The sequence below is a fragment of the Portunus trituberculatus genome, chromosome 11, assembly GCF_017591435.1.
Source record: "Portunus trituberculatus isolate SZX2019 chromosome 11, ASM1759143v1, whole genome shotgun sequence".
NCBI classification, from domain to species: Eukaryota; Metazoa; Arthropoda; class Malacostraca; order Decapoda; family Portunidae; genus Portunus; species Portunus trituberculatus.
Genome location: NC_059265.1, coordinates 1177955 through 1195211, shown reverse-complemented (window position 1 = coordinate 1195211; position 17257 = coordinate 1177955). Strand labels below are relative to the sequence as shown.

Sequence of the window (17257 nt, the reverse complement as noted above, 5' to 3'; positions counted from 1 at the left end):
TACATTTTGGCAGGTTTTGAGAGCAATTTAAAACAGTTTGGCTGGTTTTCAGGGTATATTAAGACAATTTGAGAGGTTTTGAAGTGAATTGAAGACAGTTTGGCAGGTTTTCAGGGCATATTAAGACAGTTTGGTATGTTTTGAGGGCAATTTTAGACAGTTTGGCAGGTTTTGAGGCCAATTTAAGATAGTTTGACATGTTTTGATGGCATTTTAAGACAGTTTGGCAGGTTTTGAGGGCATATTAAGGCAGTTTGGCAGATTTTGAGTGCAATTTATATATATATATATATATATATATATATATATATATATATATATATATATATATATATATATATATAGTTAGGCATTTTGCATTATTGTAAATAACAGCATATTCTTATTTGATTTATAATTAACAGTGGTAGTGGTAGCCTTTTCCAAGATATCATACTGGAATAGGTGGAAGCTTGAATTATATATGTATATTGATTTTAATGCAAGTTTAATTTTTGAGTTACTTGTGTTAACCTAAGGATGTAAAATTTCCATAACTAAGAAAGTAACAATTCTGTTTTGTAATCATGTGCATTGTGTATAATTTGTTGCATATTAATTATTTAAGATCATAGCAATACACTAGAAATTTAGAATAAACTAAAAATTTTCTATTTAATTGAAAAGATTAGGTGAAAGCTCATTTTCTGAATTGGTCTACTAATGTGTAAGTACATCTTTAATTTGAGACAGATTTGGCATGTTATGAAGCCATTTTAAGGCAGTTTGTCATGTTTTGAGGACATTTTAAGACAGTTTGGTATGTTTTGAGGGCATTTTAAGATAGTTTGCCAGGTTTTGAGGAAATTATAAGACAGTTTGATATGTTTTGATAGGATTTTAAGACAGTTTTGCATGTTTTGAGGTCAGTTAAAAAAGTTTGACATGTTTTAACGGCATTTGAGTTGCGTTCAGTTCAGTTTACAAAATAGTGAAGGTGACTCAATATAAACAGTGCACCTCTCATTACAGGAAAGTCAAGACACACTGCTGCTGGAACACTGCACCACCAAGCCAAGACAAGACAAGCCACAACACAACACAAGCCTTCTACAACACCTACAGCCATCAGCAACACCCAGAGTACAAGACAACACCTGGAGCCATGAAGAATAGTTAGGATAGATTAGCAGTTTGGCATTTTTAATTATAAGGACATTTTAAGACCATTTGACATGTTTTTATGGTATTTTAAGACCATTTGGCATGTTTTATGGTATTTAAGACCATTTGGCATGTTTTTATGGTATGTTAAGACCATTTGGCATGTTTTATGGTATTTTAAGACCATTTGGCATGTTTTATGGTATTTTAAGACCATTTGGCATGTTTTATGGTATTTTAAGACCATTTGGCATGTTTTATGGTATTTTAAGACCATTTGGCATGTTTTTATGGTATTTTAAGACCATTTGTCATGTTTTATGGTATTTTAAGACCATTTGGCATGTTTTATGGTATTTTAAGACCATTTGGTATGTTTTTATGTTTTAAGACCATTTGACATGTTTTATGGTATTTTAAGACCATTTGGCATGTTTTATGGTATTTTAAGACCATTTGGCATGTTTTTATGGTATTTTAAGACCATTTGGCATGTTTTGAGGGCATTTGAAGAAAGTTTGGCTATGGTAATACCCTTTTTGACATTAACCCTTCAGTACCATGACACATTTCCATATTCCTTGTGGTGACTATTTGGTGATTTTGTACAGCTTCACAAACTCATGTGGGGTGAAAATTGTGAAGACTGTGGCCATTAATCTTGTGACCTTCATAGACCTTCAATAATGTCAATAAAATGGTCTAATGGTGCACAAATCTCAAGGTAAAAATGTGTCCCAGTACTGAAGGGGTTAAGAAGGGTGTATGGAGGTGACAAGATTAATGGGCACAGTCTTCACTATTTCAATCCCCCACATGAGTTTGTGAAGCAAGTGTTGGATTCTCTGGACAAAGATGCAGTGTGCTTGTTAAGAGATTCACTCAGCACTCACTCACTCCTTCACTTACTGAACTCAGAGGAATGAAGAATGTGCATTGTTGCTGCTTGTGTGTCAGACAAAGGCCTGTATTCACAAACACTTTGGTGTTTCAACAACACGCCTTCCAAGGCCACAGAGATCACTGGCAGGGTTTTCATGAGTGTTTCTCCACTTAATATTGTAGAAATGTCTCTCTGCCTCAGGAACCATAAAAATACCCTTATTCTCTCACCACCACTGTATTCCAAGGCCACACAGATGACTGGCAGGGTTTTCAAGACTGTTTCTCCACTTAATAATACAGAAATCTTGTCATTCTGCCTTTACAACTGTAAAAACATTCTTCAAAACTCTTTATTCTCTCTCTATGACAATTTTCCAAGGCCACAGAGATGACTGGCAGGGTTTTCAAGACTGTTTCTCCAGTTAATAATACAGAAATCTTGTCATTCTGCCTTTAGATCTCTCTCTCTCTCTCTCTCTCTCTCTCTCTCTCTCTCTCTCTCTCTCTCTCTCTCTCTCTCTCTCTCTCTCTCTCTTTCTCTCATGGATCTTTCTTAATGTCAATAAAATGGTCTAATGGTACACAAATCTCAAGGTAAAAAATGTGTCCCAGTACTGAAGGGGTAAAAATAGTGAAGATTATGGCCATTAATCTTCTGCCTTCAATAGATCTTTCCAAATGTCAATAAAATGGTCTAATGGTATGCAGATCTCAAGGTAGAAATGTGTCCCAGTACTGAAGGGGTTAAAATAGTGAAGACTTGCCATTATTCTTCTGCCTCTATAGACCTTTCCTGATGTCAATAAAATGTCTAATTGTACACAAATTTCAAGGTAAAAATGTGTGTCAATGTTGAAGGGGGTTAAAATAGTGAAGAATGTGGCCATTAGTCTTCTGACGTGTATAGATCTTTCCTACTGTCAATAAAATGGTCTAATGGTACACAAAATCTCAAGATGTCCTAGTATTAAAGGGGTTAAAATAATGAAGAATGTGGCCATTAATCTTCTGACCTCTGTAGACCTTTCCTAATGTCAATAAAATGGTCTAATGGTACAGAAATGTCAAGGTAAAATGTGTCCCAGTACTGAAGGGGTTAAAATAGTGAAGACTGTGACCATTAACCTTCTGATGTCTATAAACTTTTCCTAATATCAATAAAATGGTTTAATGGTACACAGATCTCAGGGTAAAATGTGTCCCAGTACTGAAGGGGTTGAAATAGTGAAGACTGTGGCCATTAACCTTCTGATGTCTATAAACTTTTCCTAATATCAATAAAATGGTTTAATGGTACACAGATCTCAGGGTAAAATGTGTCCCAGTACTGAAGGGTTGAAATAGTGAAGACTGGCCATTAATCTTGTGATCTCCATACACCTCTCCATTTTATTGATATTAGGAAGGGTCTATGGTGGTCAAAGGATTAATGGCCACAGCCTTCACTATTTTAATCAATTCAGTACTGGGACACATTTTTACCTTGAGATTTGTGTACCATTAGACCATTTTATTGACATTAGCAAGGGTGTATGGAGGGCACAAGATTAATGTGTGTGTGTTGTTTTAAAAATGTTGTTTTCATGTATATTATTACTATTTGATTGTTTACTTTGATTGCTCTCTCTCTCTCTCTCTCTCTCTCTCTCTCTCTCTCTCTCTCTCTCTCTCTCTCTCTCTCTCTCTCTCTCTCTCTCTCTCTCTCTCTCTCTCTCTCTCTCTCATATTAATCCAGTTTTATTTATTTCAGATTGTGTTAAGAATATGGAGAAAGACGGACCAAGACAAGAAGAGGAGGAGGAGGAAGAAGAGGATCAGGAACAGGAAGAAGAAGAAGAAGAAGAAGAAGGAAGAGGTGGAGGAATATGAAAAGAGGAAGAGAAGAAGAAAAGAGAGAAAAAGAAAAGGTAAATTAATAAATATTGTCATTTCATAAAGTTTTGCTATTTCTTTCTCTCTCTCTCTCTCTCTCTCTCTCTCTCTCTCTCTCTCTCTCTCTCTCTCTCTCTCTCTCTCTCTCTCTCTCTCTCTCTCTCTTCCTTCCTTTTTCCTTTTCTTTCTCCTCCTCCTCCTCCTCCTCCTCCTCCTCCTCCTCCTCCTCCTCCTCCTCCTCCTCCTCCTGTGCTAATACTATTACTATTATTACTATCCCAGTGTGACCTGTGTGACCTCTGACCTTTGCCGCAGGACTCCTTGGACTGCGACTTCACTGTGACCCGAGAGGAGGTGGCCACTCAACGCTGAGGTCACACGGCTCCCTTCCTTATGCAGGTCAGTGGTGTGGTGTGTGGTGTGGGAGGTGTGGTCAGGTTAGGTAGGTTGGGTTAGCCTGGGTAAGATTTTGAAGCCTTTTTAGGCAGTTTGGCATGTTTGGAGGGTATTTTAAACAGTTTGGCATGTTTTGAGAGCATTTTGAGACAGTTTGGCATGTTTTGAAAGCATTTTGAGACAGTTTGACATGTTTTGAGGGCATTTTAAGACAGTTTGGAGGGCATATTGAGATAGTTTGGTATGTTTTGAGGGTATATTAAGAAAATTTTGGTGGTTTTTAGGGAAAGTGAAGACAGTTTGGCAGATTTGGAGGGCATATTAAGGTAGTTTGTTATGTTTTGAGGAAATTTGAGACAGTTTAGCTGGTTTTGAGACCATGGTAAAATAGTTTGGCATGTTTTGAACACATTTTAAGACAGTTTGGCATGTTCTAAGGGCATATTAAGACAGTTTGACATGTTTTCATGACATATTAAGAGAGTTTGGCAGATTTTAACTGCAATTTAAGAAAGTTTGACAGGTTTTGATGGCATTTTAAGACAATTTGGCAGGTTCTGATGACATTTTAAGACCCACTGCTTCAATAACACTGAATTTATGGCCTCCGCACACTGAAACACTAAGGTCTCTCTCTCTCTCTCTCTCTCTCTCTCTCTCTCTCTCTCTCTCTCTCTCTCTCTCTCTCTCTCTCTCTCTCTCTCTCTCTCTCTCTCTCTCTCTCTCTCTCATATTAATCCAGTTTTATTTATTTCAGATTGTGTTAAGAATATGGAGAAAGACACCAAGACAAGAAGAAAAAAGAAGAGGATCAGGAACAGGAAGAAGAAGAAGAAGAAGAAGAAGAAGAAGAAAAGATGGAGGAATATGAAAAGAGGAAGAGAAAGAGAGAAAAGAAAGGTAAAATAATAAATATTGTCATTTCATAAAGTTTTTACTATTTCAATTCTCTCTCTCTCTCTCTCTCTCTCTCTCTCTCTCTCTCTCTCTCTCTCTCTCTCTCTCTCTCTCTCTCTCTCTCTCTCTCTCTCTCTCTCTCATGTTTTGAGGACATTTGAACCCTTGGCTTACGGTGGATGAATTTATTTTCCGTTCCCTACTCACGGGTAATTTTTGAAATATCAGAAATATCAGTTGGTTTGAGTCACTATATGATCCAGTAATTCATTATCGAGCAATGCCAAGAAATAATGACACAGCCCGCGCCAATCTTCAAATGTCAAGCGGGAAAATCATGATTACCGATACGATCGCCGTCTCTCTGGACGGAACAATATCATCATTCATGTACGATCACCGTAAGCCAAGAAGGGTTAAGATAGTTTGTCAGGTTTTGAGGACATTTTAACACAATTTGACATCTCCTCCTCCTCCTCCTCCTCCTCCTCCTCCTCTTGTGCTAATACAATTACTATTATTACTATCCCAGTGTGACCTGACCTGTGTGACCTCTGACCTTTGCCACAGGATTCCTGAATGTGACTTCACTGTGACCCGAGAGGAGGTACCTCGGCCACTCAACGCTGAGGTCACACGGCTCTCTTCCTTATGCAGGTCAGTGGTGTGGTGTGAGGTGTGGGAGGTGTGGTTAGTTACATTAGGTTAGGTTGGGCGGTTAAGGTTTTGAGGAATTTTGAAGCAGTTTGTCATGTTTTGAGGGTATATTTAAACAGTTTGGCATATTTTAAGGGCATTTTAGATAGTTTGGCATGTGTTGAGGGTATTTTGAGACAGTTTGATGTGTTTGGTGGGCAGTTTAAGACAGTTTAGTATATTTTGAGACAGTTTGGCATGTTTGAGGATATTTTAAAACAGTTTGACATGTTTTATGGCCATATTGAGATAGTTTGGCATGTTTTAAGGGCATTTTGAGAGTTTGACATTTTTAGGGCATTTAATACATTTTGGCAGGTTTTGAGAGCAATTTAAAACAGTTTGGCTGGTTTTCAGAGACAATTTGAGAAGTGAATTGAAGACAGTTTGGCAGGTTTTCAGGGCATATTAAGACAGTTTGGCATATTTTGAGGGCAATTTTAGACAGTTTGGCAGGTTTTGAGGCCAATTTAAGATAGTTTGACATGTTTTGATGGCATTTTAAGACAGTTTGGCAGGTTTGAGGGCATATTAAGGCAGTTTGGCAGATTTTGAGTGCAATTTATTATATATATATATATATATATATATATATATATATATATATATATATATATATATATATATATATATATAGTTAGGCATTTTGCATTATTGTAAATAACAGCATATTCTTATTTGATTTATAATTAACAGTGGTAGTGGTAGCCTTTTCCAAGATATCATACTGGAATAGGTGGAAGCTTGAATTATATATGTATATTGATTTTAATGCAAGTTTAATTTTGAGTTACTTGTGTTAACCTAAGGATGTAAAATTTCCATAACTAAGAAAGTAACAATTCTGTTTTGTAATCATGTGCATTGTGTATAATTTGTTGCATATTAATTATTTAAGATCATAGCAATACACTAGAAATTTAGAATAAACTAAAATTTTTCTATTTAATTGAAAAGATTAGGTGAAAGCTCATTTTCTGAATTGGTCTACTAATGTGTAAGTACATCTTTAATTTGAGACAGATTTGGCATGTTATGAAGCCATTTTAAGGCAGTTTGTCATGTTTTGAGGACATTTTAAGACAGTTTGGTATGTTTTGAGGGCATTTTAAGATAGTTTGCCAGGTTTTGAGGAAATTATAAGACAGTTTGATATGTTTTGATAGGATTTTAAGACAGTTTTGCATGTTTTGAGGTCAGTTAAAAAAGTTTGACATGTTTTAACGGCATTTGAGTTGCGTTCAGTTCAGTTTACAAAATAGTGAAGGTGACTCAATATAAACAGTGCACCTCTCATTACAGGAAAGTCAAGACACACTGCTGCTGGAACACTGCACCACCAAGCCAAGACAAGACAAGCCACAACACAACACAAGCCTTCTACAACACCTACAGCCATCAGCAACACCCAGAGTACAAGACAACACCTGGAGCCATGAAGAATAGTTAGGATAGATTAGCAGTTTGGCATTTTTAATTATAAGGACATTTTAAGACCATTTGACATGTTTTTATGGTATGTTAAGACCATTTGACATGTTTTTATGGTATTTTAAGACCATTTGGCATGTTTTATGGTATGTTAAGACCATTTGGCATGTTTTATGGTATTTTAAGACCATTTGGCATGTTTTATGGTATTTTAAGACCATTTGGCATGTTTTATGGTATTTTAAGACCATTTGGCATGTTTTTATGGTATTTTAAGACCATTTGGCATGTTTTATGGTATTTTAAGACCATTTGGCATGTTTTTATGGTATTTTAAGACCATTTGGCATGTTTTTATGGTATTTTAAGACCATTTGGCATGTTTTTATGGTATTTTAAGACCATTTGGCATGTTTTTGAGGGCATTTGAAGAAAGTTTGGCTATGGTAATACCCTTTTTTGACATTAACCCTTCAGTACCATGACACATTTCCATATTCCTTGTGGTGACTATTTGGTGATTTTGTACAGCTTCACAAACTCATGTGGGGTGAAAATTGTGAAGACTGTGGCCATTAATTTTGTGACCTTCATAGACCTTCGATAATGTCAATAAAATGGTCTAATGGTGCACAAATCTCAAGGTAAAAATGTGTCCCAGTACTGAAGGGGTTAAGAAGGGTGTATGGAGGTGACAAGATTAATGGGCACAGTCTTCACTATTTCAATCCCCCACATGAGTTTGTGAAGCAAGTGTTGGATTCTCTGGACAAAGATGCAGTGTGCTTGTTAAGAGATTCACTCAGCACTCACTCACTCCTTCACTTACTGAACTCAGAGGAATGAAGAATGTGCATTGTTGCTGCTTGTGTGTCAGACAAAGGCCTGTATTCACAAACACTTAGCTGTCTCAACAACACGCCTTCCAAGGCCACAGAGATCACTGGCAGGGTTTTCATGAGTGTTTCTCCACTTAATATTGTAGAAATGTCACTCTGCCTCAGGAACCATAAAAATACCCTTATTCTCTCACCACCACTGTTTTCCAAGGCCACACAGATGACTGGCAGGGTTTTCAAGACTGTTTCTCCACTTAATAATACAGAAATCTTGTCATTCTGCCTTTACAACTGTAAAAACATTCTTCAAAACTCTTTATTCTCTCTCTATGACAATTTTCCAAGGCCACAGAGATGACTGGCAGGGTTTTCAAGACTGTTTCTCCACTTAATAATACAGAAATCTTGTCATTCTGCCTTTACAACTCTCTCTCTCTCTCTCTCTCTCTCTCTCTCTCTCTCTCTCTCTCTCTCTCTCTCTCTCTCTCTCTCTCTCTCTCTCTCTCTCTCTCTCTCTCTCTCTCTCTCTCTCTCTCTCTCTCTCTCTCTCTCTCTCTCATGGATCTTTCTTAATGTCAATAAAATGGTCTAATGGTACACAAATCTCAAGGTAAAAATGTGTCCCAGTACTGAAGGGGTTAAATAGTGAAGACTTATGGCCATTAATCTTCTGCCTTCAATAGATCTTTCCAAGTGTCAATAAAATGGTCTAATGGTACAGCAGATCTCAAGGTAGAAATGTGTCCCAGTACTGAAGGGGTTAAAATAGTGAAGACTTGCCATTATTCTTCTGCCCTCTATAGACCTTTCCTGATGTCAATAAAATGTCTAATTGTACACAAATTTCAAGGTAAAATGTGTGTCAATGTTGAAGGGGGTTAAAATAGTGAAGAATGTGGCCATTAGTCTTCTGACGTCTATAGATCTTTCCTACTGTCAATAAAATGGTCTAATGGTACACAAAATCTCAAGATGTCCTAGTATTAAAGGGGTTAAAATAATGAAGAATGTGGCAGTTAATCTTCTGACCTCTGTAGACCTTTCCTAATGTCAATAAAATGGTCTAATGGTACAGAAATGTCAAGGTAAAAATGTGTCCCAGTACTGAAGGGGTTAAAATAGTGAAGACTGTGACCATTAACCTTCTGATGTCTATAAACTTTTCCTAATATCAATAAAATGGTTTAATGGTACACAGATCTCAGGGTAAAATGTGTCCCAGTACTGAAGGGTTGAAATAGTGAAGACTGTGGCCATTAATCTTGTGATCTCCATACACCTCTCCATTTTATTGATATTAGCAAGGGTCTATGGTGGTCAAAGGATTAATGGCCACAGCCTTCACTATTTTAATCAATTCAGTACTGGGACACATTTTTACCTTGAGATTTGTGTACCATTAGACCATTTTAATGACATTAACAAGGTTATGGAGGCACAAGATTAATGTGTGTGTTGTTTTAAAAATGTTGTTTTCATGTATATTATTACTATTTGATTGTTTACTTTGATTGCTCTCTCTCTCTCTCTCTCTCTCTCTCTCTCTCTCTCTCTCTCTCTCTCTCTCTCTCTCTCTCTCTCTCTCTCTCTCTCTCTCTCTCTCTCTCTCTCTCTCTCTCTAATGGTACACAAATCTCAAGGTAAAAATGTGTCCCAGTACTGAAGGGGTTAAATAGTGAAGACTGTGGCTATTAATCTTGTCACCTCCATAGACCCTTGCTAATGTCAATAAAATGGTCTAATGGTACACAAATCTCAAGGTAAAAATGTGTCCCAGTACTGAAGGGGTTAAAATAGTGAAGATTATGGCCATTAATCTTCTGCCTTCAATAGATCTTTCCAAGTGTCAATAAAATGGTCTAATGGTACACAGATCTCAAGGTAGAAATGTGTCCCAGTACTGAAGGGGTTAAAATAGTGAAGACTTGCCATTATTCTTCTGCCTCTATAGACCTTTCCTGATGTCAATAAAATGTCTAATTGTACACAAATTTCAAGGTAAAATGTGTCAATGTTGAAGGGGTTAAAATAGTGAAGAATGTGGCCATTAGTCTTCTGACGTCTATAGATCTTTCCTACTGTCAATAAAATGGTCTAATGGTACACAAAATCTCAAGATGTCCTAGTATTAAAGGGGTTAAAATAATGAAGAATGTGGCCGTTAATCTTCTGACCTCTGTAGACCTTTCCTAATGTCAATAAAATGGTCTAATGGTACAGAAATGTCAAGGTAAAAATGTGTCCCAGTACTGAAGGGGTTAAAATAGTGAAGACTGTGACCATTAACCTTCTGATGTCTATAAACTTTTCCTAATATCAATAAAATGGTTTAATGGTACACAGATCTCAGGGTAAAAATGTGTCCCAGTACTGAAGGGGTTGAAATAGTGAAGACTGTGGCCATTAATCTTGTGATCTCCATACACCTCTCCATTTTATTGATATTAGCAAGGGTCTATGGTGGTCAAAGGATTAATGGCCACAGCCTTCACTATTTTAATCAATTCAGTACTGGGACACATTTTTACCTTGAGATTTGTGTACCATTAGACCATTTTATTGACATTAGCAAGGGTGTATGGAGGGCACAAGATTAATGTGTGTGTGTTGTTTTAAAAATGTTGTTTTCATGTATATTATTACTATTTGATTGTTTACTTTGATTTTCTCTCTCTCTCTCTCTCTCTCTCTCTCTCTCTCTCTCTCTCTCTCTCTCTCTCTCTCTCTCTCTCTCTCTCTCTCTCTCTCTCTCTCTCTCTCTCTCTCTCTCTCTCTCTCTCTCTCTCTCTCTCTCTCTCTCTCTCTCTCTCTCTCTCTCTCTCTCTCTCTCTCTCTCTCTCTCTCTCTCTCTCTCTCTCTCTCTCTCTCTCTCTCTCTCTCTCTCTCTCTCTCTCTCTCTCTCTCTCTCTCTCTCTCTCTCTCTCTCTCTCTCTCTCTCTCTCTCTCTCTCTCTCTCTCTCTCTCTCTCTCTCTCTCTCTCTCTCTCTCTCTCTCTCTCTCTCTCTCTCTCTCTCTCTCTCTCTCTCTCTCTCTCTCTCTCTCTCTCTCTCTCTCTCTCTCTCTCTCTCTCTCTCTCTCTCTCTCTCTCTCTCTCTCTCTCTGAATATTTGTTAACTTCTCTCTCTTGTTTAAAAATAATTTGTGAAGTTGAAATTTCTTAAAATTTTGCAAAGTTGAAAATTCATGTTAATATTTATTGTATATTATAAATTGATGTTAATATTGATGTTAATATTTATTGTATATTAAGTTGAAAATTATTCTAGACTTAAATTCTTTTATATATTATTTATTATTATTAAGTTGAAAATCATTGTAGACAATTTTTTTTTATACTGTTAAGTTGAAAATTTGTCTATTTATTGTCTAGACTTTTTCACCATAGGATTTTGCTCACTTTTTATACTCAAGTTTTTATTTTTAAGTTGAAAATTTGTGTAGACTTTCTCTGTATTCTTTGTATATATATTGTTTTTTTTATTCAGTTGAAAATATTTGTGGGTTTTTTTGCAGGCAATGTAATAATGTCAAAAATTGAATAAAAGTGTAGGGAGACTCTTGTATTTAATTTTAGCTCCAATATGCATCCACCTTATCTCCGGAGACTCTTTAGAGTATTTTCGACTTAGTACGATTTTTAGGGCCCGTTTTTCGGCTTTTTTGCCATTTTTTCTAGATTTTTACCATTTTGTGTTTTTTTTGGCCAGTAGTGCTGTGTTTTATGTAGACCGTTTGAAGATTTTTCAGCCAGATGGTATTTTGGGACCATTTTTACATTGTTATTGATGTCATGTAACTTTTTCGCTTTAGTTTAATTTTCTAACAACCACTTTTTGTATTGCTTATGATAATAAATAGAAAGAAAGCTTCAAATCTAGCGCGTTTTATTTCTGGGGTGTGATCGTTTAGAGCGAGTGTAGGTGGTGGTCAATGGAGGCAATATTGGTGTGTCAGACGGATCCAAGCCAGCTTGAGGCGACTACTCACTGAAACCACCCACAACCCAAATATTCCCAGGAAAGGAAATTTAACAAAACCCACAAATATTCCCAGGAAAGGAAATTTACCGAAACAAAAAAGATATCTTTACACTTTATTATTCAGTAGTGACAACAGATCCAAGCTTCAAGTACAGTGACACCACAATAATGAGGTGGTAGTGGTAGCAAGCGTTGAATAGGAGGATGTCTGCTATGCGAAGCTGAATCTCTCTGGACTGCGGTGGTGGCGGCGGAGTTAGTGGTGGTGGTGTAGCAGGTGTTTGCCAGGCCGCTGCGAGGCGAAGTCCCTCAGTGCCAGTAGCGGCGACGGCGGCACGTGTATTAGCGGGACGGCAGTGAAGGCCCAATGCGAGGCAGTGCCCCTCCGAGTAGCGGTAGCAGCGGCAGTGGCAACGGTCAATGTAGGCGCAGTGCGAAGCCAAAGAGTCCTTCCCTGATGGTGCAGGACGCATGGGATCGCTGCAGTCATGGCTTCAGATCACCAACTCCTGTAATGGAGAAAAATTAACTGATTATCTCCATATGTACCACGCCACACTGTCCTACAATACACACTTCACTGCCTCAGTCAGCCTCTCACTCGCCCTCCTCGATCATTATTCCACTTACACTCCAGTTACACCCTTCTCCCTCGTTCTCCTCCCAGCGTCTCCCGTGTGACGTAGCATCCTGGCCCTTCATCCTGACACTCCCATCCCTTCATTCTCACATCTCCCACGCCAGTCTCAGTAAACCACACCACGTCAAACCCCCTCAAACTTGCCCCACACCCGATCCTCACACCCACACAACCAATCTTGACACATTCATCTACCTGGTAAGTGGAATCTTCCGTGTCTGCCGTCATCTGTAGGTTCTCGTCTCCAATCCTCCGCCTCACCACACCTGCCTCGCCTCTATCACCCACTCATCCAGCCAGTCTCCCTCAACGGCGGCAGTGGCGGTGGCGGAGGCAGAGGTGGTAGTGAGCATTGTCCGTTAAATGCAAGGTAGACGAGGCTCATTACCGCTGTGGAGTCAGGCCTTTGGATCGTCAACGCCTGTAATGGACAAGAATAAGCATGAACAAAGCAGTACCTTGTTTACTTGTTCACTAATTATCCCTACAGCTAACAAGCAAGATCGCCCTAAGCAAACTCCTTCACTGCCTCAATCAGCCTTTCACTCTTCATTCTACGTATTCTTACCACCACCACCACCACCACCACCACAAAAACATGAACAGCAGTATCTTTTTCACTAATTATCTCTAAATCTAACGCCACATTATCTTAATCTCCTTCACTGCCTCAGCCAACCTTTCACTCGTCTCTACACATTTTGACCAACACCACACATTCCCTTCACGTCTTCACTTCCATCCATAATGTGCCCTAACTCACTCTAAACACTTTATTCCCCCCTCTGTCTGTCCTAAAACTCAACCACTGCCTCAGCCAGCCTTTCACTCGTCTCTACTCAGTTACACGTCTTCACAGTGCCCTAACCCAGCCAAACACTCGCACCACACCATCCATCCCTTCTGTCTCCTATTTTATCACACTGCATTCAGTTAGTTCCCATTCTGCCTCCTCTTGCCACGAGCCATTCACGCTCACTTCATTCCTCCCAGCCATTCCTGATACATCCTACATTGACGCAGACAGACATCGTACAATTAACCTTCCAATAGACAGTGCACATCCTACACACCCAGTTATCCTTTATCAGTCAACATTCCTAACAACCTTCAAGTTACTAACAATTTCCTATCACCACTGCACTGTCAACGCGCACACACCAACACCTCATACCTACACTATTCGTTTACATAAAACCACTAACCTCTCCTTCCTCTGTGCTGTGCTGTGGTGTGGTGTGGTGTGGTCCGATAACCTCACAGCAGCGGCACGTCACCCCGCCGCACGAAAACCCACGCAGATCAAGGTTCCCGTTGCTGTTCCTGCCGCTGCTGAACGTCACGCCCACGACAAGACACAGACGGACACTGGGCTGCGTACACTCGAGGGTCGGTGGTGGTGGGTGGTGGTGGAGAGATGTAGCGAGCGTGGTGTCTGGATTAATACTGTCCCAGCTGCCATTCTGAGCTACTGCTGACGTTGCTTCGTTCTTGTCTCACCCCCCCCCAACCTGCCAATAAGGAAAGAGCAACTTGAGGGCAAACGAGCATATGAAACGCTGCCAGTGAACCTAACCACTGGTCCACCACCTGGATATAAACTAGTCACGCTCTTTAACTCCTTCCAAACCAACCATTACACACACTCAATTGCATTAATTTGTTTCATCAAGCATTCTCACCTTCCGTGTAGTACTTACAATTATACACGATTTTTTTATCATTATGTTGTAACAGTTTGAAGCTTCCTTCGTAATAAATGATTATGATAAGATGATAATAATAATATCTCTCTCTCTCTCTCTCTCTCTCTCTCTCTCTCTGAACCCTGCCTGTAAATCAACGAATAAAAAAAAAGTATCATTAACGGAAAAATAAGTATAATAACAATCTCTCTCTCTCTCTCTCTCTCTCTCTCTCTTCTCTCTCTCTCTCTCTCTCTCTCCAAGTGAACCCTGCCTGCAAATCAACGAATCAATATTAAAAAAAATGAGTAAAAACGTATCATGAACGGATCACTTTTCTAAGGAAGCTTGAGTTGAATTGAGTTGTAAAGACGGAAATGCAACACGTTAGAAGAATGGATAGCTAACCCTTTCAGTACCGTGACACATTACGATATCCATGCTCTACGCTTACTACTGGGTGACTTTATACAGCTTCACAAACTTACGTGGGGATTAAGATAGTGAAGACTGTGGCCATTAACGAGAGTGGTGATGGAGCTGGTGCGATTGTTAGCCAGTCAGGCAGTTAGGCAGGAGCGAGGAGGCATTAAGCTAACTCTCTTAATTAACCCCTTCAGTACTGGGACACGAGATTTGTGCACGGTTAGACCATTTTGTTGACATTACCAAGGGTCTTTGGAGGTCACCAAGTTAATGACCTGCAGGGCTGGAGCTGGTGACCTCTGCTTCTTTGAATTATTACACCGCCGATAATGGTGATTGTAGTGATGATGATAATGATATGATGATGATGATGATGATGGTGATAATATAGTAGTAGTAGTAGTAGTAAAATAATAATATTAAATAAATAAATAAATAGATAAATAAAATAATAATGATAGTAGTAGTAGTAGTAGTAGTAGTAGTAGTACGATAAATGATAATAATAAATAAATAAATAAATAAACAAATAAAATAATAATGATAGTAGTAGTAGTAGTAGTAGTACAATAAATAATAATAACAATAATAATAATAATAACAATAATAATAACACTAACAACCACTCACAACAACAATCACTAATGCCACAACAATCAGGCGATGAGAGTAAAGGTGAGGACAGTCAGTTAGAAAAGAAAGATAGGTAAGAGGAACAGCCAGCCTATCTAAGACAATATATGTATGTGAAGCTTACCTATACTGCTGACTTGGAGGGAGTTACCAGCAGGGGGGGAGAGGAAAACTGGCGGAGAATACTGAAGACGCCTCATTTCATAGGGAGTGTTTATATTGTTTTAATGTGATGATGTGTGAAGATTCCCAGTTTAGATTAGTAGAAGTAAATGACAGAGCCAGGATGTTCAGTCTATACTGTAGAAGTGAGGGTTGAGTGTCATTGAAGAAGACGAGATAACTGGTGTGTGTGTGTGTGTGTGTGTGTGTGTGTGTGTGTGTGTCACTGTTTGATCTGCTGCAGTCTCTGACGAGACGGCCAGACGTTACCCTACGGAACGAGCTCAGAGCTCATTATTTCCGATCTTCGGATAGGCCTGAGACCAGGCACACACCACACACCGGGACAACAAGGTCACAACTCCCGTACCTACTCACTGCTAGGTGAACAGCACCTACACGTGAAAGGAGACACACCCAAATATCTCCACCCGGCCGGAGAATCGAACCCCGGTCCTCTGGCTTGTGAAGCCAGCACTCTAACCACTGAGCTACCGGGTGTGTGTGTGTGTGTGTGTGTGTGTGTGAATGAGCGTGTGTGAATGAGTGTGCGTACGTGAGTGCGTGCGTGATGAGCAGCGTGCGTCCAGCGAGCGCCTACATTAAGCCTTATCGTCCACCACCACCACCACCACAACAGTCGTCAACGGGCGGGGCACCTTCACAAATTTTAAACGTGTTTTGTGCGTGTAAGGACGAGTTCCTGTGCGTGTCATCACGTAACTCACGCCTCGGAAAGTAGTAGTAGTAGTAGTAGTAGTAGTAGTAGTAGTAGTAGTAGTAGTAGTAGTAGTAGTAGAAAGATTGTGGGTCCTCTTGGGTGCGACGATGCCACTGCTATAACAGTACCTTCTTCAAAGAAAACGGAGTGATGATCGTTCTCTACTTCACTAAAAGAAGTCAGAAGAGACCCAAATACCTATGCAGCTATATAGTACATTAAATGCAATAAAGATTCTGGTTATATACATGAAAATGAGACAAGTAATTTACATGTTTGTCAAATAAGTGCACATACGAGTAGAAACAGAGTAATATATTGAGTGGTTCCTTGCTTGAGTCAAAGGTAAGAGTGTTGCCCGATTTGCTTTCTCTTGCAAGAAATATCTATTAAGGCGGAATATGAATGCCTTGGTCTGGCTGCGCAAGACAGTGTATGACGGGGAAGCGTCAGGGGGTCCTTCCATGGTGGTGAATGCCTTGGTCTGGCTGCGCAAGACAGTGTATGACAAGGAAGCGTCAGGGGTCCTTCCATGGTGGTGAATGCCTTGGTCTGGCTGCGCAAGACAGTGTATGACAAGCGTCAAGACAGTGGATGACAAGCGTCCTTCCATGGTGGTGAATGCCTTGGTCTGGCTGCGCAAGACAGTGTATGACAAGACAGTGTATGACAGTGTATGACAAGCGTCAGTCCTTCCATGGTGGTGAATGCCTTGGTCTGGCTGCGCAAGACAGTGTATGACAAAGCGTCATCCTTCCATGGTGGTGAATGCCTTGGTCTGGCTGCGCAAGACAGTGTATGACGGGAAGCGTCAGGGGGTCCTTCCATGGTGGTGAATGCCTTGGTCTGGC

General features: G+C 39.4%; 1 long non-coding RNA gene across 1 annotated transcript; it reads right to left on the bottom strand.

Moving 5' to 3' along the window:
• Positions 1 to 12238: 12238 nt before the first annotated feature.
• Positions 12239 to 14163, bottom strand: LOC123502307. Its single transcript, XR_006673911.1, has 3 exons — positions 13985 to 14163; positions 12975 to 13200; positions 12239 to 12648 (listed from the first exon to the last, which is right to left on the bottom strand). It is a non-coding gene; the product is annotated as an uncharacterized LOC123502307 (long non-coding RNA).
• Positions 14164 to 17257: the final 3094 nt, after the last annotated feature.